This window comes from Nerophis lumbriciformis, linkage group LG20 (genome assembly GCF_033978685.3).
Source record: "Nerophis lumbriciformis linkage group LG20, RoL_Nlum_v2.1, whole genome shotgun sequence".
NCBI lineage: Eukaryota > Metazoa > Chordata > Actinopteri > Syngnathiformes > Syngnathidae > Nerophis > Nerophis lumbriciformis.
In genome coordinates, this window is record NC_084567.2 from 6,082,890 (window position 1) to 6,092,238 (window position 9,349).

Below are 9,349 nucleotides of genomic sequence, written 5' to 3' on the forward strand. Positions count from 1 at the left end.
AAGATTTCTTAAAAAAAATCTAACATGCACTTTTTAATGAATTCACCTTCTTTGAATGGCTTTCCCGCCCTAGCAACCATCTCACTCACCATGTAGCTAGCTTTGACTGCTGCATCGCTCTTTTTGCTTGCTTTCTTGACAACATCTTGTTGCCTCAGTAGACTGGTTTTAAAATTTGCAACCCGGTTCATTCTCATCTCCCTGGTATTTTGCATACCCCTCAGCATGTCTAGTTGTATAATGACGTTTCAAATTGTATTCCTTGTGCACCGCAACTTTCTCTGTATCAACTACAGAAAAGAGCTATAAGGATTATTCATAAAAAAGATTACTGAGAACAGTAGCGGGGCTGAGTTAGGGCTGCAAAGGATTCTGGGTATTTGTTCTGTTGTGTTTAGGTGTGGATGTTCTCCCGAAATGTGTTTGTCATTCTTGTTTGGTGTGGGTTCACAGTGTGGCGCATATTTGTAACAGTGTTAAAAAATAAATAAAATAAAATATGACCACCCTCAGTGTGACATGTATGGCTGTTCCTCAAGTATGTCTTGCAATAACTTGCGTGTGTCTGCAGAAGCCACATACAACATGTGTCTGGGCCTGGACGCTGTTAATATGGAGAAAATGATGATGCGAAAAGATGATGCGGTGACAATTTCTAGAGGACACTAAAGACAGTGCCATCACAGCACGCCCTTGATATTGTTGAGAACCTTATACCACACCGTGATTGGTAGTTTCCTTCAGCTCCGCATCACAACGCTGTCAAGCGCCATTCATTTAAAACTCGTGGGCCGCACTAACATTAAACTTTCATATTAAGGTGGATGCCGCAAAATAACGTCTCGCGGGCCGCGTGTGTGAGACCGCTGCATTAAACAATGTAACAAGGTTTTCCAAAATAAATCAACTCAAGTTATGGAAAAAAGTGCCAACATGGCACTGCCATATTTATTATTGAAGTCACAAAGTGCTTTTTTAAAAACATTTTTTTTAACATGCCTCAAAACAGCAGCTTGGAATTTGGGACATGCTCTCCCTGAGATAATCTTGATACCCACTACAACTTTGGGAAGTACTATACTTTGACTTTCACAAAGTGCATTATTTTTCATTTGTTTTAAACATGCCTCAAAACAACAGCTACAAAAACAATGAAGGCACACAGCTTCAGTCTAGACCAGGGGTCTGCAACCCGCGGCTCTTTCATGCCTTCGCCGTGGCTCCCTTTGGCTTTGAAACCGAATGTCAACAAATAATGGTTACTTGATTTAATATACTTCATTTTATTTAGTTAGTTTATTTTAATTTAACAGTTGTTATTTTTGGAGAGTTCTGGGATCTTGTCATATGAAAATAAAACACATTTTAATGTATTGTCAAAGGAAGTGTGGGTCAAGCCCTAATGCGACATCTCTTTTGTATTGTATTGTTTTTAGCGGTCAACCTCTAGCAATGGACGGATCAGAAAAGAGAAACGTTGTATTTACTTAAATTTTTATTAATTTGCTTTCATTGATGACGAGGTTATTGTTTTCCATCTTTAGTCAGATGAATATGCCGTAATAGTAGCCTTGAGAAAAATGGAATGAGTTCCATCTATCCATTCTCTACCGCTTGTCCCTTTTGCGGTCTGATTTTTATATGTTTTATTCATTAATAAGGGAAGGAACAGTGTATTTTTTTTTCTAATGTTCAAAATTATTTGGTGATTTGCTTCGTTATGCCCAGAAATAAAATGCGACTCGTTTTTGTCAAGTGTTCATAAGTCCAAGTGTAAGGAAACTATAAGTGGTGTTATCGTCATATTAGGAATCGAACAGAGTTTGCGGCTCTCGGTGGGTTTTATTTGGGGGGGAAATGGGCTCCAATGGCTCTTTGTATGCTGAAGGTTGCCGACCCCTGGTCGAGACTATACTAGACTAATAAAGTAAACAATAACATAATCCTCCTTTAGTGCAAGACTGCCTGGTATACTGTATAACAGGAAATTATAAGCTGGGCTCAATCTGCCCTGCTCTCACGTATTTGTATGAGTAACACAAATGTGCTGCAAGCTAGTGGTGAGTGCTTGAAGTGGCCTAGCAGGGCACCTCCGTTCACTGCAAGCTGCAAAGTGTGTGCCATGCAGGGCGGACTAGCCACACCAAACTCCACCGTAGCTTTTGCCATACTGCGTGCGTTGTCCCTGACCACAACGTGGGCTTTCGCCTTGGGGTGGTTTTTGTCGTAGTTTTGTTTTTTCTCGGCGGAGTCTTCAAGCGACAACTGTGTGGTACTACTATTTTTCAGTGTTTGCTTTTCATCCATCTTCCGCTTGTATTCATCGTGTATCTCCTTATGATTCTTGAAGAGGTGGGAGATCTAATTGCTCGTATTAAAGGAAGACGTCTTGGTTCCTCCTCGCATAACCAACTTTTTGCAGTCATTGCAAATTGCCAGTTTTTTATCCGTCAGAGACACTTCAAAATAATCCCAAACCACAGACACGGTGTCGTTCGTCAGTCACCGAGCGAGGTCGCTTGTTAGCCATGGCTACAGCACCGGCAACAACACACTGTTGTTGTTGTTATGCTCCCCTTGCGGCGGTTTGATGAGGTCATCAAGCGTCGCCAGTAAACCTCTCATGCTGCAGTCGTCAACTCCTGTGTTGTGTGTGGGAGAGAGGAGAAGGGAGGGGCTGCTGACTGAGAGACGCAACTGCTCTGTACTTCTCCCTACGTCCGTGTACCACTCCATACAGCGGCGTTTTAAAAAGTCATACATTTTACTTTTTGAAACCGATACCGATAATTTCCGATATTACATTTTAAAGCATTTATCGGCCGATAATATCGTCAGTCCGATATTGTCGGACATCTCTACTTGAAACTAGTCTTGATAAAAAGGAAAAATCCCACATTTCAGGTCGATGAATGATTTGGTGGGAGTGTCGCTGTTGCTGAGAGAGTTTGTATGCTTTAAAATATGTGTCATAAATAAATAAATATTAATAAATAAGTTAAAGGGGAACATTATCACAATTTAAGAACTGTTAAAACCATTAAAAATCAGTTCCCAGTGGCTTATTATATTTTTCGAAAACATTTTCAAAATTTTACCCATCACGCAATATCCCTAAAAAAAGCTTCAAAGTGCCTGATTTTAACCACCCGTCCATTTTCCTGTGACGTCACATAGTGAAGCCAACACAAACAAACATGGCGGAAAGAACAGCAAGCTATAGCGACATTAGCTCGGATTCAGACTCGGATTTCAGCGGCTTAAGCGATTCAACAGATTACGAATGTATTGAAACGGATGGTTGTAGTGTGGAGGCAGGTAGCGAAAACGAAATTGAAGAAGAAACTGAAGCTATTGAGCCATATCGGTTTGAACCGTATGCAAGCGAAACCGATGAAAACGACACGACAGCCAGCGATCGCCTTCTAACCAACGATTGGTATGTGTTTGTTTGGCATTAAAGGAAACTAACAACTATGAACTAGGTTTACAGCATATGAAATACATTTGGCAACAACATGCACTTTGAGAGTGCAGACAGCCCAGTTTTCATCAATGAATATATTCTGGAGACATACCCTCATGTCAGCTGGCCAGGGAAGCTAGGGTCGATATTCTTCTCTTGACGGTGTGAGCCAAGACATCCAGGGAGTTTAGCTCGCTCGTCTGTGGGAACAAACTGCCGCCATTGCTTGCCGTGCTACCGAGGCCCTTTGTCCCTGAATTGCTCACACACTCCGGCAGATTCAATGGGGGTCTGGCGGCAGATTTCTTTGACTTTATTGTTGGAAATGCATCTGCTTTGAGTGTCGCAGGATATCCACACATTCTTGCCATCTGTGAAGTGTGCGGAACAAACGTCCAATTTCTTGCCACTTTCGCATCTTTGGGCCACTGGTGCAACTTGAATCCGTCCCTGTTGGTGTTGTTACACCCTCCGACAACACACCGACGAGGCATGATGTCTCCAAGGTACGGAAAACAGTCGAAAAAACGGAAAATAACAGAGCTGATTTGACTCAGTGTTTGAGAAAATGGCGGATTGCTTCCCGATGCGACGTCACATTGTGACGCCATCGCTCCGAGAGCGAATATTAGAAAGGCGTTTAATTCGCCAAAATTCACCCATTTAGAGTTCGGAAATCGGTTAAAAAAATATATGGTCTTTTTTCTGCAACATCAAGGTATATATTGACGCTTACATAGGTCTGGTGATAATGTTCCCCTTTAATTGTGTTGCAAAGCGGAAGGATTGTTATGATGTTGCGACCCCACGGACTGTAAACAAGGCAGAACCTGCAAGAGGGGAGGGTGCTTGAGCACGTTGTCTTCAGCTCCTCCAAAGAGAGAGAGGGGCGGTCCTCTCCAAGGTTTCTCATAGTCATTCTCATCGACGTCCCACTGGGGTGACTTTTCCTTGCCCTTATGTGGGTGCTGAACCGCAGATGTCGTTGTGGCTTGTGCAGCCCTTTGAGACACTTGTGATTTAGGGCTATTTAAATAAACATTGATTGATGATTGATTGATTGAAGTGTATTCGAAGAGTTGTGTAAAACTTCAAGCAAGTGATTATTAGAACCTCTTCGTTAAAAGCAGCCAACGAGGTATTGTATTTTTGTCATTTAATTTCTTTCTGAGTGTTTATTGATGTGAAATCAAAGTCTGATGTACTGTATTGTACTGTATTTTGTAAGTTCTCACGGGGTGTTGGCGTGGATGGTGTGTACAGCAAGAAGGAGTCAATAAACGCCCGTTTTACAAAAAATAACTTTCCTGTGTTGCCGTGTATCGAAAGGAGCTACACTAACTGTCTGGTGTTTTACTGGATTCATGGAAGTTTATTGTCATACCAGCACACGATACACATGAGATGGCACACAATTTAGTAGCACGTGAACAATAGGATTGGTCCTGGTGGAGATCTACACTCTTAGTGCTTTTCTTCTTTATTCAGAGTAATCATTTGACTTTCTAAAGGTTTTTAACTAAAACCATACTTGCCAACCCTCCCGGATTTTCCGGGAGACTCCCGAAATTCAGCGCCTCTCCCGAAAACCTCCCGGGACAAATGTTCTCCCGAAAATCTCCCGAAATTCAGGCGGACCTGAGTGACATGTCGACAGCCTGTTATCACGTCCGCTTTCCCACAATATAAACAGTGTGCCTCCCCAATCACGTTATATCTGTAGAATGATCGAGGGCGAGTTCTTGGTTTCTTATGTGGGTTTATTGTTAGGCAGTTTCATTAACGTCCTCCCAGCGCGGCAACAACACACAACTACAGCAGTCATGTTTTCGTCTACCGTAAAGCAGTTCGTCTGCCGTAAACAGCAATGTTGTGACACTCTTAAACAGGACAATACTGCCATCTACTGTACATGCATATGTGACATTAACATCTACGGCTTATAGAGAGTGCAGTGCACAACTGCGCACACAACAAGGAGACGAAGCAGAATGCATCATCAGAGAGGGTGTTCAGCATGGTTAGAAAAATAGTGACAGAGAATAGAACAAGGATGGACAATTCAACCCTTAACTCAATGAGTAGATGAGTGTTATGTGTGTGTATATGTGTAAATAAATGGACACTGAAATTCAAGTATTTCTCTTATATGTGTATATATATATATATATATCTTAATAAGGTTATCCAAAAAATAGTGCTCGATACCGTAGTAGAGCGCAATATATGTATGTGTGGGACAAAATCACAAGACTACTTCATCTCTACAGGCCTGTTTCATGAGGGGTTCCCTCAATCATCAGGAGATTTTAATAGAAGCATTCACATACCATGGTTTATATAGGGCACAGAGTGGGTAGGTACAGGCTGGCGTAGGGGCGTGGTGATTGGCTCATGTGTTACCTGACCTAAGGTCACTACTTCATCTCTACAGGCCTGTTTCATGAGGGGTTCCCTCAATCATCAGGAGATTTTAATAGAAGCATTCACATACCATGGTTTATATAGGGCACAGAGTGGGTAGGTACAGGCTGGCGTAGGGGCGTGGTGATTGGCTCATGTGTTACCTGACCTAAGGTAACACATGAGCCAATCACCACGCCCCTACGCCAGCCTGTACCTACCCACTCTGTGCCCTATATAAACCATGGTATGTGAATGCTTCTATTAAAATCTCCTGATGATTGAGGGAACCCCTCATGAAACAGGCCTGTAGAGATGAAGTAGTCTTGTGATTTTTTCCCACACATACATATATATATATATATATATATATATATATATATATATATATATATATATATATATATATATATATATATATAGAATTCACTGAAAGTCAAGTATTTCTTATATATTTATACATGAAATACTTGACTTGGTGAATTCTAGCTGTAAATATACTCCTCCCCTCTTAACCACGCCCCCCCACCCCCACCCCCCGAAATCGGAGGTCTCAAGGTTGGCAAGTATGCTAAAACACTTAGAAAGAGGTTCCGCAACCTCCGAAGCAGAACCTCCAGGTTCTGTAACAGCTTCTTCCCTCAGGCCGTAAGACTCTCGAACGCATCATAATTAAATCATCCCCTCAACTCCCCCCAAAATGGATTAACTCCCTGGAATAAAAAAGACAATATAACATACATCCATAAACGTGGACGCATAGGAAAAAGTGCAATTCAATACAAATTTAAATGACAATAAAAAGGAAGTCTAAGTGGATTGAACAATATTTCTTGTTTTTCTTGTAGTATTTAAAATGTATGATTTTTTTTCTTCGATGTATGCCCTTTTTCTGGTTTGAACAACAGCCATGGAAAAAGTCTGTGCACGTGCTTGTATATATATATATATATATATATATATATATATATATATATATATATATATATATATATATATATATATATATATATATATATATATATATATATATATATATATTATTTTCAAAGAGTAGTTGTCCATTATTTGATGTTAGATACTTTTGCTGACCATTGTTTTAAAACGAGATTAAATTGCCTTTATTTTGAAAAACAACTGTTGTGGAGTAGGAAAGGAAGTGTCTGTATTCTAGCGCATGCGCAAATGTACTTGACGCCAAGCAAAAAGACGAAGACCGCATGCTATGGAGAATTTTCGTATTCACGATCTTAAAGTCATATGATTCACAGCAAATATAGCAACAAATATCTCAATTGGTATTTTCCAAAGCCACGAAACGTGCATTGAGTTTGGAGCGATATCTGAAGTGAAGATTGAAGACGTGATAGAAGATGGACGACTACTGCTATGCTAAGATGGCGACGTCCGCTAAAAGAGAACATGAAAGAGAATCAACTTCCAGCAAATCACCAACGGAGATAAAGACGAAAGATGAAGGTGAGTGAGTTGAAGTTTTGTCATTTGAAAGCTATTTGAATTTCAAGCCCTTAAAGTCCAAATGAGCCGACCTTGTTGAAGAATGTAAAGAAAGAGCCGCCATGATTGTTAGCTTGAAGAAGGCAGTGGAGTTCACATCAGAGGAGATGAAAGAATGCAAAAGTCAAATGAAGAAAGTGGAAGAGCAAAACAAGAAAGAAAATAATGATGTGAAAGAAGAGATGTTGGGGAAGAGTAAGAGATGTGAAGAGAAGACTGGACCACATGTCTACATCAACGTGCAGAGGATTGGAGGTAATAAAGAACAAGACAATAAAAAATGTATGCTTTGTTCAAACACTAATGGTAAAATAAGATAGCTGGTAGTGTTTTTGTTATACTGTAAAGTTCAAATTTGAATAACAATAAAAATAAGTAAGTCTAAGTTACAAACATCTGAGCCTCTTTAAATATTTGTATTTATTTCTAATTCTTATCTAATTGTTTTTCTAAAAAAGTTGTGTTGAATTCCTCTGGCAGTGGTATGGTATGATATGTTTTAATAACAGATAGTTTATGTTAAAAATGTGCCTGAAATTAAACAAAGCCCCAAATTCGAAAAGACAACTTTCACTAAGGGTGTGACACGAATATTCAAGAAACGGAATTCAGAAAAATTCAAATAGAAAACCTGAATTAAATTTGTTTTTCATATTGCAATAGTCATTTCTATTTATTGTTACTACTAGCTGAAGCATCCCAGAACGGCTGGAAGACTCGCATTTTCCCAGTAGAGGTGGGATGCAGGGGATTTATTGCCACATCTACCATCAGTCTGTTGAGAAACATGGGGGTGAAGGGACGCTCACTCCAACAGGCTATCAAGTCCGTGTCAAGTGCTGCCGAAAAAGCCAGCAACTGGCTCTGGATTAAGTGCAAGGACCCCAACTGGGCAGTAAAATAAGAGACAATGGTATGCGGTCAGGGAAAAGGACGACCCTGCCATGCAGAGTCCGACAGGATATGGAGGGTATGGCATGGAGGGGGGTGTACCTGGGACACTAGGTACACCGTTGAGCCCTCTGGAGACGTCGTGGGCATCAATCAACAAAATGTCGATGAAGCAGGGTGCCCACCCGAAGACCCCAATGACATACTTACCCTCCCTTTCACCACTCCACACCGACTGCTACCGTCAAGATTGTTCCTACTTCCGAAAGGGATTGAAACATCTAGTTCTATTTGCTTTACAATGATTTTAATTTTACGTGTTATTTATTTGTTACTAATGTATATGTGATTGTTCTTTTAGATTATACTTAAAATTTAGTTTTGGTGCTACTGTTTTTACGTTTTCAAATTAATAAATAGTTTAGTTATTTATCGTGATTCCAAAATCCCTCAAAATAATCGTTATTATTATGTTTTGCCATAATTGTCCAGCCCAAGACGAGGTATTGGAAAGGACTCAACGATAAACTATGTATCACGATACTTGAGTCACGATACAATAGTCTATTGCAATATTGTGACATGGAGTCACTGAAAAATTCAAAAAAACTACTTAAAATTAATGTTGTATACTTGATGCCAGTTATTATTTATTGGGCAAACTGTGTCAAAAACAAAGTAAATAAAGTTATCATTGCAATTGTACAGAAAGTGGATCACATTGCTTGCTTTTAATATCTAAAAAAGTTCTACTTCTTAACTACAGACTTCTTTGAGATATATATTATCTTTTTTAGTTTTGCAATGTATTTCAAGATTGACTTTTTCCCCACTGTTAGTTTGTAGTATCCTAATGTCCATGGAAGCAGATGTTTTCTACTCTCTGTGATTCTAGCTGAACTTTTCTGAGTCTATGACAAGTCATGTAAACATTGATCCATCATTCTGGCAAGGCACTAAATGAATGGCCATGAAACACTACACACTAGGGTTGTCCCCATACCAATAATTTAGTACCGGTACTAAATGTATAGATACTTTTCCAAATAAAAGGAACTTGAACAATTTCAA